This window comes from Varanus komodoensis, unplaced genomic scaffold, assembly GCF_004798865.1.
Source record: "Varanus komodoensis strain SLA01 unplaced genomic scaffold, ASM479886v1 scaffold1, whole genome shotgun sequence".
In the NCBI taxonomy this organism is placed as follows: Eukaryota; Metazoa; Chordata; class Lepidosauria; order Squamata; family Varanidae; genus Varanus; species Varanus komodoensis.
In genome coordinates, this window is record NW_025335268.1 from 62800681 (window position 1) to 62815473 (window position 14793).

General features: G+C 41.1%; 1 protein-coding gene across 2 annotated transcripts in view; it reads left to right on the top strand.

Annotated features, from left to right (window-relative positions):
- Window positions 1-2032: 2032 nt before the first annotated feature.
- FBXL4 (F-box and leucine rich repeat protein 4) overlaps window positions 2033-14793 on the top strand; it is a 57187-nt gene continuing 44426 nt past the window's right edge. For both annotated transcript variants that reach the window (XR_006414463.1, XM_044427475.1), the window contains exon 1: window positions 2033-2222. The gene's annotated coding sequence lies outside the window, so the exon portion shown is untranslated. The remainder of the gene's footprint in view (window positions 2223-14793) is intronic.

Genomic DNA, 14793 nt, shown 5'->3' on the forward strand with positions numbered 1-14793 from the left:
AGGCATCAGAAGTAGTAGACTAGAGTGGAAGATTGTTCTCTTGTTCTCCTTGAAGAACTAGTCTAGTTTCTCTTAACTCCAACTGAACTTACCAAAATATGAACTTGTAGAATTATAGGACATGTACTGGAAAACTGATATGGATGCACAGTCTGCCTTAGGATGTTGGGAAGTGGTAGACCGTAAACATAATGTACTTTTGGCTCTGAGAAGGCAGACTGGGGGTTTACATGAAACAAAGGTCAGAGATTTTTCACAAGATATGGTGTTTATAGCACTGTTGCACCTCTAACTTTCTGTGACAGAAATAAAACAGGTTATCTTAACCAAGGCAGGAAAAGTCAAGAACAGTGTTTTGGGACACACGATTCCTGGCTAGAACAAAATGGGTATGCAGCTGCATGCAGGTCAACAGATCACAGGCTGAACACTAGATTTGGGCAGAAAGGCGCTATGACAAGAAAACTGATCTCTACCGGGAGTATTTCTGGCTACGGTAACTTCTACTGCAGCATTTTAGAACATGTTTAAAGAATACTGAGGTACAAACTAAGGGGAGAGAGTCTTTTTACTCTTCCCTTTAAAGGGAAATTCTGACAGGAGGGCTGCAAAGTTGAAGGTAGAAGCAATGTTGGGAAGGGGCAGCTTAGGCCATGCAGGCTATTTTGGTGATCAAAATGCACTCAACTACAAGTGTCCTTTTATTTATCCCCATTCAGTAAGGAAGCAAATAATCACCCACACCAAGTACTGTTACAACTCCACAACTCTTCCAACACTTGAATAAAAGGCCCAATGAAACAGGGGGCCAGCTAACACTGGACTTCACTGCAGGATTGTCATATACTCCTCTTTCTCAACTTCCCTTCCAGTAATATGAGAACAACTTTGGGCTGTTTTGAAGTACTGATGAAATCCATGCACTCACGGCCACATCTCTCATCCCCCTTTCAGTGTGATTCATATGATTTGTCCATTTATTCAGAGTTTTCTGCTAGTTCCCAGAATCCCACGTAGCGTGTGTGCATGTGTGTGTGTATACCACATTAAGGCAAACATTAAAAATTAGCATTACAACTTATCATTAAAAACAATACAACTTAAAGAGCTATAAAAGCCTTCTCGTTTCATTCCTTCCTCCCACACACAGCAATTAATCCCGTCCCGGAATCCACCCCTCGCTTCACTGGTAGCTTGCACTGAGTTACGTGGAAGGCGCGCACGCCAAAAAGCGCTGACAGCTCCCGCGGCTTTTGCTATTTGGGATACGCGAAAGCGAACGCTCCCGCGCCTGCCCCTTCCGCGCCGCTCGCCGCGTCCCGGTCAAGCCCGCCGTGCCCGCCCCAAGCGCCGCCCCCTTCCTGCGGCGACCTTCACGCAGTCGCCGGCCGCACCTTCTTCCTGTCTGGAGCTCCGCCCCATCGGGAGGACGACCGGAGGGCCTCGGTTAACTCTTTCGCCGCCTGCGAGGGGGAAGTCGCGCCGCCGGCCCCATAGGTTCGGGCGGGCGGGCGCGCGCTCCTGGGGGGCGGGGGCCGTTCGGCGCGAGGAGGTCGACGCGTAGGCGCGAGGCCCAGGCTCGCTCTGCCCGCCAGCCTGACTTTATGGGTACGCTGGCGCCTCGCCCCAGTTGGCAGGGAAACGGGCAGGAGGTATCCGTAGAGCGCGAGGGAGAACCTGTAGTGAGAACACGTGTATGCGTGCGCGTGCGCGGCTTCCTCGTGAACAGCACTGCCCGGGTAGAGTCCCTAGCCCAACGGTTTTGCGGGTGCGCTGCTGATGTTGTGTAGAGGCCTGGTCCGGCAGCTCCTGCAGGGCAACACCCAGCGCCCGCTTCCTCAACAGAGCCAGTCCTCTCTGCTGAATCGTCAGGGGAAAGTGGGCAGAGGGGTCGGCTCACACAGTCCCCCGCGGTAGGACGCTGGGACAGACTGGGCCTTGTGATCCAGCCCAGTAAGCCAGCCTTTGTCCTCTTGTTCACCCCCTGCTTGCAGGTGTACCTCTGCTCTCTGGCCAGCGCTTTTTTGGGGGGGGGGTCGTGGGCTCAGCTGGGCTTCTGCAGTTCTCTGGACCATGCTGTGGACTTGATGGCTTCCAGGCTGTACTGCTACACTGACCAAAGTTAGCATACAAGCGAGTGAACAAGACAATGCAGGAGACTCCTGTCAGCATGCCTGTCCTCCGCACTCTGCTTGGTACTGTGGTGTGAATTGTGAAGATGAGTAAGTACATGAAGGCAGCAGCTTACTCTCTTTCTTTCTCTGGACAGTGTCATGGAGCTTGTTCTGTCCTTGGCATCAAAAGCAAGTCCAAATGAGCAAGAAAGGTGTCGCAGTTGATCTGCAAGGGGCAGACATTTCCTTAAGTTTTTCTCACACACTGGAAAACCCAACTGGGCTATTCTACTTCTTCCTGCTGTGCCATTCTGAGAGATGAGTGGACAAAGACAGGAGCAGCCTCTTTTTCCTAACTTGCCTTCTTTTGGGTTGCTTGGTAGGCTAGATCATTACTGCAGCACCTCACAGAGAGAAAATATTGGTTATTGATTTCAGTGGCAGCTGTGCCTTGCAGCTTTTAATCAGATACCTTGGTGAGTGAGCAAGCAGCAGCTACCCAGTACAATCTCCTTTCTCAGCCTGGGTGGTGGTGGTAGTGCGAGGTGAAGGTCATATTGCCATTGCACCTACCTGAGGGGGTTGAAACCTGATGATGGCATCATTGGGCCTTTAAAGTGCTCCAACATCAGCTATTACCAGCAACTGGAAGAGATGTACAATTTTTAAAAATTGAAGCCATGAAGAGAGAACTTTATTTTACAGGTGGGGATAAAAACAGACTTTTTAGGAAAAAATAATAAATATGTAGTTTTAATTCTCTTAGGCACATGAATTCATTTTAGGAGAAAAATGTATTGGCTGACTCAAAATTATCATAAGAGGTAAAGCATTTTATATTTAATATATAAAGATGATAATTTTGTGAGCAAACAAAGTTATGTGTAATTTGTTTTAGGTTCCTGTTTATTTCTTCTTCTAAGAAGAAACTTCAGTAAGTAGTCTCAGAAACATCTGAATTAAAACATCTTAGAAGTCAGATGAAGCAGGAAGAGCTGGAGGCAGAGGAAGATTGTATTTGTTCATGAGTGTGAGGATAGAGGGATTAGAGCAGCCATCCCCAACCTGGTGGCCTTCAGAAACATCTGGACTGCAGCATACAGAATTCCCATCCAACAAAGCCATTGACTGAGAATTCTGAGTGTTGCAGTCCAAATGAAAAAAGGGCCCTGCCATAGGAAACTAAAAAAGACAAGACTCACAAGGAAAGGAAGGTCAGTATTTCATTATTATAAAAGAAAATATTTCATAATCTAAAATTGCTCAGTTTGGAGGAAAAGAACAAAAAGAAAAAGCAGATTTTTTTCCCTCCAGCCTTTATCCCAAGACAGTATCTAACTCTGCTTTGACTTGTATAGCAGTCACCAAAAAGTCTTAATTGACCTTTGTGTAGCATGCCAATATCCTGAAACTGTCTGCCTAATGGCCATGGCTTCCCTTTAATTAGAATTTGCCTATTACCTTAAACTGATTGGATTTCTCTTTCTCTCTTGACTACCCTCTACCAGTCTTGTGTCCTATAAATGCTCTGTGCCAAACTAGAAATAGGCTATGCTTTTGGTATGTGAACATGGTTCTTTGATAATCAGCAATCAGTCTGGTTATGGTACAAGCTTATATAATAGTTCAGAACCTTTCGTTATAGATTTGAGAGGCTGTTTCTGTTGGTGGAGATACGTGTTTGACTGGTAATGTCTTTTCCTTGCTAATGGTTAGGAACTGTAATATTCCAAATCCCTTCCACTTCAGGGCCGGCTGCTTTCTACAAAGTGAGAGTTAACCTTTTTTTCTGGGACATAGACCTCCTGGTTGCAATTTGGACAATCTGATCTGGTATAGTTACCACTTTTATAGTCATAAGGCAAATTAGAAGGTGTGATGATGATAACACTGAGTACAGAACTGTTGAGAGTCTGTAATGAGTGGTAATTATTATAGAGTTATAGTAAACTCAGGTGGTGAGTGTTGCCAAGATTGTCATTGAAATAGACTACTGAAAGCAAGAACAAAATTTCTGTATGATTGAGGGAATCCCATATTTAAATAAATAGAATCCTTTTTTAAAAAAGGACATAAGTGGTTTGAAAGCCCCCGAAGGATGGACCTACAGGATATTAAATGAAAAGTATAGAAAGGCCTGAACAAGTGAAATGCTCTGCTTGGAAGAAATAGCTGGCTGAAACCCTGAACATAAATTCTCCTTCTATTAGGGAGGATATAGGGCAGTATTTTGTAGCAGATTCCACTTGTTCCCCTTATTCATGAACTTAGCTTAACAGCTGCCTTTCAGTTAGGAAGTAAACTGGCATGAACCACCCATAATTAAGATAGCATAGACCTGAGGGCTTGTCTCGGTAGGTAAAAGTATGCATGTAAAATTAAAAGGAAAATAATTTAAAGAACAAAATGCAAGCCTAAAATGACCCATTAAATTACTGTGATGTGGTATTTTGAGGATGTAGAAATAAGAACATTTTGGACTAATTCATCTTTCTGTCTGGAAGAGGAATTTCTGCATTCATACTAAAAACCAAAGTCTGGCATTCCTGTCTTTGTTATTTCCTTGTCTTTAGGATAGATGGAAAGAAGGAACAGAATACTCAATAATTACAGCTGTGTTCAAATCCTAGATCACTCCATTGTTTGTTCGGAAAAGTGTGAGTCGACAGATATTTCCTAGGGACATGTTCATTTTAAAGGCTCTTGCCCTGTATTTTGGAAATGCAACAAATATTTTCTGTTCCCTGTAGTTCTGTCAAGAGTATGCTATTAGCTGTGCTGTGTCACTTGCTTCCTTGTGAGGAAGCCACTGCTGCTTCCTCCCTTGGCCAGGCGACTGTTGCTCACTGTTGTTATTGCCTCCAGCAGCAGTGGTGGCTGGCCCTCCTTCACTTCATGCAAAAACAGCAGCCACAGCCAAACCCAGCAGCAGGAGAATCCTCTCTTTGTCCCTACTGTCATCTTCTCAGGCAAATAATGGACTGATTCCTCTTCCTCCATCTGTCCCTCTTCTTCCCACACTTCCTCCTGTTCAGCGCTTCAAGCAGTACCACCTCTCTGGCTGTCTCCATCCGCTGTGTGGAGTAAGGGAAGAGCATTTCCACTGTGGTCTTCTTCTGCTTCCCACCTAGGCACAAATTAGGTCAGTGTCCCTCTTGGGAGCAGTACCAGAGGGCAAAAGCCTACAAAGAATCATGAGTTGCATTTATTGCATTCCAGGGCCCTTTAGTGATATGTCATCAGTAGCAGCATGGCAAGCTTAAATCAAATTGGGCAACTCTCCTTCGGCATACCATATATCCTTCTCTTGGTACTCCTGAAGGCACAACAGGCAGAAATTTAGCAGGGTAACTTCCTCCTTCAATGCACTCATGTGCGTCTTTGTGAGATTTTGTAGGTGGAATCTTGGTGGAAACAAGATTCTCATAGTTTTCAGTTTGACCTATTTAGCAAGGAGTTTCCTCTCATGCCTTGTTTTCAGCTCTTCATTTCAGAGTCTCTAGCAGTTAACTCTTAAACGTCTGTACTTGGATATATCTTGTCTCTTGTGGATTTTAAATTTGTGATTACAAGTGTACCAGCTTGTTTATAACAGGGAGTTCCATTTTATCAAGGGAATGTGTGTGATATTCTCTTCTTCATTATTTGGCATCCTCATTCTGTGTGATAGGTGATGATGGTGGGAAGAATTTAACCCATTTGGAGAAGGGAGGAGGAATCATGAGTACCAGTGTTTGATGTAGCATTTCTGAGCATTTGAACTGCTTTGGGCAATTAGCTTGATACATCTTATAAGAACCTGATAAGGTAAGCCAGTCTGTATTACCAGCCTCATACTGTGATTGGCTCACTCTGAGCTACTAGGTTAGATATCTGAATGAATAATTAAATGCCCATGACATTACATCTGGGTTATGGCAATGTAATCTGTTTAGGGCTGCCCTTGGCACTTGGTCCAAAATGTAGTAGAGAAGTTAACAGGGGCCTTGTGTGTCTTCCCCATCAAAACAGCTGCATTGGCTTTCATCTGCTTCTAAGCAGAGTTCAAAGTATTGGTAATGGCCTTTAACACCCTTTATTATTTGGGATACCTGGATGGCCATCTTGTTTATATGGTGATCTTTTCTGCCTTTTCCTCTTTAATGGCTTTTAGAAATTGCTAAACATTTTCTTTTTAGAAAGGTATTGAATTTGTAAATTACCTTGATACTGAACCGGTTTTAACTGTGCCTGTTTTTAAAAAACAGTTTCTCCTACTTAGTGATTGCTCATTTTGTGTTCTGATGCCTTTTTTAGTGTTCTATGTGTTTAATACTAGTTTGTTATTGTTTTAGATTGCTTATTGTATGATTTTAAGTTAGCCTGAGTACTTTTGAAAAAAGTCAGGATGGAATTGTTCTAAATGAATAAATCTTTTGCAGAAGACTAACATGACCATTAAATTTATAGAAGAGAATACTCTCAATACAAAAGCAAGAAATGCATGTGTATGACATAATCCCCACAAGGCCTTTCTCTGGGTAGCCACTCCTTGGATTTCCTTCAAAGAGGGCTCCTAAAGAAGGACCTCCATTCCAGATCTTAGAAGCCAGGCAGGTATATAGGGAGGGAGGTGCTCCTTCAAATATCCAGGTCCTACGCTGTTTAGGGCTTTATAAGTCATCACTAGCACCTTAAGTTGGGCCTGGACTTCAATTGTAGGCCAGTGCAGATAGTACAGGACCAGCATTATGTTTGTATATCTGCTGGTCCCTCCTAGCATCCTGGCTGCTCTGTTCTGAACCAACTGAAGTATCCAGACTGTCTTCAAGGGCAGCCCCACGTAGAGTGTGCTACAATAGTCCAACTGGGAGGTTACCAGAGCATGGGTCACTGTTGCAAGGCTCTGCTCATCCAAGTAAGGGCATAGTTCATGGATCAGTCGAAGCTGAAGGAAATTGCTCCTTGCCACAGTAGTCTCCTGGAACTCCAAGGATAACTCTGGGTTGAGGAGTACTCCCAGACTATGTACCCTACCCTGAGGGGAGTTCAACCCTGTCCAGAACAGGGCAAAATCACTTACCTGGAGAGTTGAACCACCTACCAACAGGACCTCCACCTTGTCTGGATTAAGTCTCAGTTTATTGGCCCTCATCCAGCCCATCACTCCAGCCAAACACCAGTTAAGGACAGCCACTGCCTCACCTGGATTAGATGTAAAAGAGAGGTAGAGCTGGGTGACATCAGCATATTGTTGACTCCTCAGCCCAAACCCCTGGGTGACCTCTTCCAGAGATTTCATGTAAATGTTGAACAGCATGGGGGAATAAAATGGAAGCCTGTGGAACTCCATGGCATAGTGTCCATGGTGCAGAGCCGTAATTCCCCAGCACTACTTTCTGGAATCAAGGTAGGAGTGGAACCACTGCAGAGCAGTGCTTCCAGCCCCTGACTTGGCCAGAAGGATACCATGGTGAATGGTATGAAAAGCCACTGAGAGGTCCAGGAAAACCAACAGGGACATACTTTCCTGTCCCTCTCCCTACACAGGTCATCAGATACTATGCGTGTGCGTGTGGCATATTTTTTTTCAGCAGTTCTTCCTAACCTTGTTCAGGTAGTCTTTAAATTGTGGTTGATGGATGACTGAAAACTGGATGAGAGGGAAAATGCTGTACATTCATTGACTGGATTCATATAACATGAGAATCCACATGTAAGGATTGAGTGTTAATTGCTGTTGAAGCACAGGTTGTTGTTGAAACATGGGTTACTGTGTTGTCTAAACCCAGTTGCACTAAGAAAACATGCTTGGTTAATCATGAACAACCACAGCTCAGAACCCAACAACAATCTGTGGGTTTGCCTCATGACAACCCACCTTTCAATAGCATTCCACGGTCATGCCATTCTCAACCCTTGAGTGTGGATTCCTGTGTTGTCTGAATGCAGCCATGGTCTCTTTTTTCTTTCATCCTGAGTTTCATCCACATGTAGCAATTATAATTCCAAAGGATAGTCGGTGTGTTTTGTCCTAAAATGTGGTAATTTAAACTAATGGATTTTGTTGGTTGGTGTATGTATTACAAACAAGCCAGTTTATTATTAGTTTCATGTAAAGTTGTTTATCTTGAACCTCACATCTCTGTGTCATTGTTAATATTGTTATTTAATGCTGTTTGATGGGCAATCAAAAATAGAGTTCCTGCCCTTGAGAGCTTGCAACACAGAAACAAGGGGTAAAATCCAGCAGTGCTTGCATGTAAGCAGAATATGCACTGTTGTTGAAATGTATTCTTTCAAAATCTGATTCATAGAGTTGGACCCACTGAAGCAGATTGGGTGCATGTGCCAAGGGATGGTCTTATTGCATGGGCAGAAGTCCACTTGCATAAGGCTAGATTTCACACTAAGATCATTCAAAACAGAAATACAAGGATAAACTTGTATTAGTATCTGTATAGTTTAGAAGTCTCTGTATTAAACATTTTACTAATATAGTTTAGGTAAGATGAATAAGACAAGTTTCTATTATCATATTGGTAAACTTTTGTTTCTAGTCCCAAAAGGAGGTGAAGTCAAGAGATTTTTTTTAGTGAAACGCTTGCCTTCAGTTTTGCATTGACCACTTTGGTTTAGACTTCTTATGCTCACTTATAAAATAAAACAATGTACAAATATTCTAATGATCTAAAGGCACCTGTTAGAAACAGTATGCTTAACCAGAAAATGGAACAGATGGTAGGTAAAATTGTTCAGTGTTTATTTACCTTTGGCAAAAAAGGTTTCTTTTTTTGCTGCTAAACAGTTACCATAGCAGATAAGAGTTTATCTAACTAAAAATTGATGAATTTAGCACCCGTTTGGAACAACTTTTGATTAGACTTTAATAATACCTAACTATGGATTATCATAATTTTAATATTGCATATATTAATAGATTTTCTTTGTTGGAGCATCTTTTCTGTGCATGCTTCAAAAATATACTCTTGTAATATCTATATTAAGCAGAAAAAGTGTGTGAATGAATGCTTGGGAGAGAAAAGTAGAACTAGAAATAAATAGGCTCTTGGGTATGCAGTAGAGTGAGACCATTGTGCAAAATCGTGTATGTGATGGAATGAGAAGTTCAGATTGAATGCAGGGAATGAGAGGATGCCTGTGGAAGGAAGTGAGGAGGGCAATGACATTAAAGTAGTGAGAGAAGAAGATAATTTCAGCAGTTATTTTGTACCGTGTGAAGAGCAGAGATGATACAAAGGTCAAATAAGAGGAAATTGAAGTTGTGCAAATGAGAAGGTGGTATACCTGTGAAGAGCAATTCTGCAGGAATGGAACAGACAGGAATATTTTGGATTGTTGTAATATTATGACTCCCTGAAAAGAAAGGTGTGGCATGTATTTTCAATTGTTTAATTTAGACTGGGAAGATAATTATTTCTGGAATCACATGAAGTACAGTTTTATCAATGAGCGGACATAGGTTCGTCAGATTTGATGTGTATGTGGTTCATTTATAGTATGGGTCCACAACATTTGTTTGCCAACAGCTGCCATTATGTGAAGTGACACAGAATGGTTGCTTTGGTAGGCATGGCCAGTCATAAGGTACCTATTTTCCAGAAGGTAATGCTCAGAGACAGGTAATGCTCCTAGAAATTGAATATAAGGGAGAGTTGTAGTCTGGGCACCAAATGTCAAGTAACATTTGGCCTAGTCCCCTGTAACAATCCAGGACCCTTCTTACTGCCTCTAGATTACCCCTTTCCCTTTCCCTGCACTGCTGGGCAAGCTTCAGATGAAAAGTATTCTGCTTCTGCCGCCCAACATATTTATTTTCTAAGAATTCTTTGGGAATATCTCCAAGAGATATTGTTGAAAGTGGAGATGGCACTAGAGGCCAGTGTTTTGCTTAGCTTTGCTGCTGGCCTGCTTCCCAGTTAATTTTTTCCTTAATGAAAAACAGACCAAATGAAATAAAAATCAGAAGGCATAGGGAGACTGGTGGGGACCACACTGGGAGAGTCTCAATGTATAACCTGCCTTTTCATGTACTCAAACTTTCAATGAAACTGAAAAAATAACAGTTTGTTGTAACCTGGGGATTTAACCATTGCTTATGGTTGCTCACTGCTGATATTTTAGTACCGCACTATTGTATTGTATTGTTTATTGCAGGTTACGTTATTCCTTTAAAAGACTTATTACTTTTCCATCAACACGATGTTGTGAGCTTAACTTGTTGAATAATAAATTTGAATGATTTTCATGCTGTTGGATGAAGGTGCCTGTCTGTCCTGCTCTCTGGTCTGATGTCAATTTCTCACACACACACACACACACACACACACACACACACACAAACACACAAAATTGAATGAAACAGTTCAAATTTTCTTCATCTGTAATTCAGATGTTCTTTATCTGTCTCTGGGAGAAAGTAAGGGAAAACTAAGGAAAAAAATACTAATTTGTAACATGACCTGCTTCTTTTGAATACGCTGAACACAAGCAGCTAGGGCCGACTCTAGATAGCATCACGTGACTGTCCCAGACAGAAAAGAATGGTGTGAACAACTTACAGCAATGGGAGCAGATCATTTGGGGAAGTTTTGACAATTCTTTGCAAAGTGGTCTTCTAGCAACATTAGCTGTTGACTGGGATGGTTTTTACACTCAGTGTTGGTCCTACAAATGGCAACTCATCGTTTAAGTTATTAAAAAAAGCAGGAAAAAATCTGGAATTTACAATGACTGGGCTGTTAGCACTGGTGCATCTCAGTTCAGCTTTTAAATGCACAAACTGGCAAAAGTATACTATTTTGCTCTATATTGTTTACTCATGAACTGGCAGAAATTGAGCTAGTGGAACAAATGCCTTTTCTTCCTAGATGAGGCTTCAGTCCCATGTACACTGAAGTAAGATAACTTTGTTTTGTTTGTTTATTTTATGCTGTGCTTTCCCAGTAAAAATAGTGTTCAAGTTGGCTAACCATCCATGTGTACATCTTTACAATAAATCAAATACAGATAAAGAGTTACATAATTAAAAGGTAACTACATTGAGCTACTTCTAAGTAGATGTACATAAGATTTCCGTTTCCATGTTAGGTGCTCTAGCCTTGAAATGATGATGGAAGCTATTGCCATTTCTTGCCTTATTTTCAAACAAAATAAATATTTGAAGTGCCTTTGAAATATAGACACCATTAGTCCAGCATACTGCATGTTCTGGTAAATGTCGGTTACACAAATGCTGAATCTATTTTAAGACCTATTTCGTCATCCCTGCTGCAGACTCCAACAGGTTATACAGGCATTGCTTCTTATTGCCATTGAAGATAAACAACTAAGAGCAGAGGCAAGAAGATTAATTTGGGGCATCTTGGCTCATACGTTTGTACAGAAGTATCATTCTCAAGGTTAATGTAATTCTGGGGCTACTAAGGCATTTTGAACACATACTTTCTATGTTTATTATTTTATTAAACTGCAACCTCATTTTTTCTTGTTAATAGAAAATTGTGTGTGTGTGAGTTTTGCAACATAGCTGCTTAGAATTGAATTAAATTTAAAAATTGATATTATGTGGCAATCCCATTTTTAGACTCTTCCCCATGATGCTTATATTGTTTGTGTTAATATGTCTAGGCAGTGGCAAAGCAGGGCTTTTAAAATATACATTTACTTAGCCTTTTTACTTGTTATTTTAATTTGAATTGTATTTTTCCAAACCCTTTTTTCTGAAGTGTTTTAGTTAGATTGCAAATAGTAGTCCAATTCTATTTAGATTCTTATAAAGAAAGTGTTTCCAGTATATTTAAGGTCTTGTTCCACCTCTTTTATATTCCCTCCCCAGCACGACCTCTCTTAGTATTTCCTCATAATTATCATTTGCATGTTATAAAAGTTGGGTCCTTCAGAAGTACTTTTTGGACATCAGTAGACATTTGTTAAGTTTGATAAACTAACACTATGCACAATAAATAAGGGGGTAAGAATGAAACACAGGAAATGAAACAAAGTTTTCATCGTTTTGGGTGTCTGAGTATGAATGCATTTGGTGCCTTTTCATAACCTTTGGGCAGTTTGATATTAGCCCAATCTTCCATATTGTGAGGCTTGCGTGCTTTGACTGCTTCGAGATACAGGACAATGAAGCAATGCCTTTTATATCCTTGTTTGTGTTAAAAGAATTTTAAAGAAAAACCTTAGACTAATTAAAGAATGTTGTAATCCATGGTGAATGCAGACCAGAAACTGCATCATGTAGCCAGTAAGTGGCTTTGATATCATCAGGTGTAGTTCAAATGATGGTGTGATGTATAACTGAATATGTTGATGTTCTTCAGGATTAGAGTAAGGTTCAGATGAGCTTCCAGAAAGGTGGATTACAAAAGAGAATACATAAAGCTTTGGTGTGTTTTACATGCATTTGGATTAGTTGTTCAAGTGTAGTAAAATAGTATTCTTACAGGTGGATGGCTTATTCAAATCTGGTTTTGTTATGCATGTGAACATGAAGCTGACAAGCTACTATACTTGCTGCTTGTGACAGAAAATGCTGCCTGCCCTGTTTCATTGTTGCAGTACCTCAGGATTATGCAGATTAAATCTTAAAATATATTGTAGAACCTGAGGGCCATAGAACAGTAGAACCAGGATTTTCTGACCTGTCCCACATCATAGCAGTCTGGAACAGGTTGCTGGTAGAGACAATTTTCTTTGCTAAAATTCTCAGATAAAGTAATAGACATGAATTTGTGACTATACCAGTCCCAAAATGATGCTTTTTGACCCTAGTTCAGTATAAATATGAAAATCTACCCCACCAGGAGCATAGGTATTAGTATAAGGGCTAACACTGGCATGTGCTTGCAGGTTTGTGCATAGGCTTACAGCAGCAGCAGTGGCAGCTCCTCAGACTATAACATTTCAGTTTCATTGCAAACACTGGTTAGCAGAGCAGTTGCTACCAAAATTAAAGAGCTTCTTACCAGTGAAAGAAGTTTGCATAGCATGGTTAAGCAATCCATCAGCAGTGTATACTTACTGCCATTGCCACAATAAATTGTGATAAGGTAATGGCAGGCACTCTTGGATGATACTGATTATCTAAACCTTCTTTAGTCTAGGTTTTGGACTGGTTATGGAACTGAGTAAGTCATGGTCTCTGTCAGGGGAGGAACAGGAAGAGTGTCACCCTGTTTATTCAGAAGAACAGTCACCTTGTTTATTCTTCTGGCTCTCTCATTGGCTTTTTATGCCATTGACCATGGCATCTTCCTTGATCTGCTTGGTGAATTGTACATTAGAGACACTGTGTTTGAGTAGTTCTGGTGCTACTATAAAATTCAGAAAGTGACTGTTCTTTTTGAATTACCTCAGTTATTAAATGATGAGTGGGATGAGGGCTAGTAAACAGAGTGAATCCTGACAAGGTAAAGTGCCGATAGGTGAATGATTTCCCAGTCTGGGATATAGGTTTTTTGCCTATAAGGGTGAGGTTTCACTTCTCTTGAACTCTAGGTTTCTTCTGGATTCATCTTCATTGCCAGAACTCCACGTGGCAGTTCAGAATGCCTTCTGCCAGCTGCAGCCTCCTGGATAGTGATAGTTTGGTCAGAGTGGCGTAGGAGCTAGTAACCCCAAAACTTATTATACAATACACTCTGTATGGGACTGTCGTTAAGGTTGTTTCAGAAGTTGCAGCTAGTGCAGAATGCAGTTGATGTACTGATGTCAGGAACTCTTCATTTTTGGTATGTTTTGTTATGAGTGTATAAAGTCCTAAACAACTTTGGACCAAGGTATCTGAGAGAACACCTGATCACTGAGTTCATCAGCCTCCTTCTTGTTGATGACTCTTTGTTTTCAGCACACACTGACTTTTCTTTTTTTACTAAAACCTCTTCTGAATTACCAGCTATGGCTTTATTGATACAATCTGATATTACAACCTTTACTTCAGCGTTTTAGTTATTATTTGTACTGATAATAAGAATTTCTCCCCTTTCTAATGGTTACCACTTGGATATTTTAGTGGATAAAGAGTGATATAGAAATCCTTAAACAAACACCAAAGATTGATCTATCCAGATTATGCTGGCAGCATAATTAATTGGCTAGTAGTCTTTGCGTCTTATACAAAACATGTTGCAGAAGGGGGTGTTTACCTATTGATTTTTGTGTGTGTCTGCTTCTGCATGGATGATTACCTTACCTGAACATTTAGAAAACTTCTTGTCTACTTTCTTACAGGTTTGGCCAGTTGTTCACCCAGTGGACACAAAGCAAGAAAATTGCTGCTGAGCCCCATAAAATTTAGGAACCTCAGTGTTCTAGTGGAAGAAATAACGGTGTGCTTGCTATCTCTTTAAGAGCCAAGCCAGCATGGGGAGGTGGCTTATGAATAAACTATAAGAATCAGTTTTATAGCAGAAGGCTGATGATGTGATTTGCTTGTAAGATCAAGCTGAGAACAGTCCTGGGATTGATGGAACTGGCAAAAGTTCTTGGTTGAGTTGTACGTGCTCCTTTTTACCCTGTCCAATTTTTTCTGCCCTGGGCTTTCTCTGTAAAGTGCAGTAATACATAGTTAAATTTTAAAGAAACTCTGTAGATGATTTCTGTTCTCAGTAGCCTCTCTGATCATCACTTTTGGGGTAATAGCTTACAGAGTCAAATAGGAAGTTTATCC